At 61.8% G+C, this 524-nt stretch overlaps 1 protein-coding gene across 1 annotated transcript in view; it reads right to left on the bottom strand.

Annotated features, from left to right (window-relative positions):
• NMRAL1 (NmrA-like family domain containing 1) overlaps positions 1 to 264 on the bottom strand; it is a 12,090-nt gene extending 11,826 nt beyond the window's left edge. The window contains exon 1 of the mRNA XM_005872950.2: positions 22 to 264. The gene's annotated coding sequence lies outside the window, so the exon portion shown is untranslated. The remainder of the gene's footprint in view (positions 1 to 21) is intronic.
• Between the last annotated feature and the right edge of the window lie 260 nt (positions 265 to 524).

Raw genomic sequence — 524 nt, 5'->3', positions numbered from 1 at the left:
GTCTTGGACACTTGCCCCGACCTGCGTTACCCCCGCACCACAGCCAGGGTGGGAAACACTACGGATAACGGGGGCCTTCGCTTTTGCAGCCGAGTCCACCACGGAGGGGGGTATAATCCCACGAAGGGGGCAGACCCCTGCCCGCAGCGTCATTCCTGCGCCAGCAGGGCCCCCCCTTCCCGGCCGCCCTGCATGAAGGGACCCGAGGCTGCGCGGCCCCAACCCTTCGCTGTCCGGGTCCTCACTCCGCGCTGAGCGGACTCGCCACCCCCGCGCACGGACGGAGATGGTTCATCCCGGCCCGGCGAGAACCCGCGGGTTGTTTGGACCCGCCCCCGCCTCGGTCACCGATCTCGCACGAAGGTCTGAACCTGTAGATAATGGGGTGTCACCTAAAGGTGATTCAATCTATACCCGTGAGTTTTAACCCCGTCAAGGCCCCGAGCTATTTCTTATCTGCCTGACTCACGGTTGAGGTTGCTGCTACTTGCACAGATTTGAATGAGTTTCAACAGAAAAGAGAT

The sequence above is a fragment of the Myotis brandtii genome, unplaced genomic scaffold (assembly GCF_000412655.1).
Source record: "Myotis brandtii unplaced genomic scaffold, ASM41265v1 scaffold397, whole genome shotgun sequence".
NCBI classification, from domain to species: Eukaryota; Metazoa; Chordata; class Mammalia; order Chiroptera; family Vespertilionidae; genus Myotis; species Myotis brandtii.
This window is presented reverse-complemented; position numbering and strand designations above follow the sequence as displayed.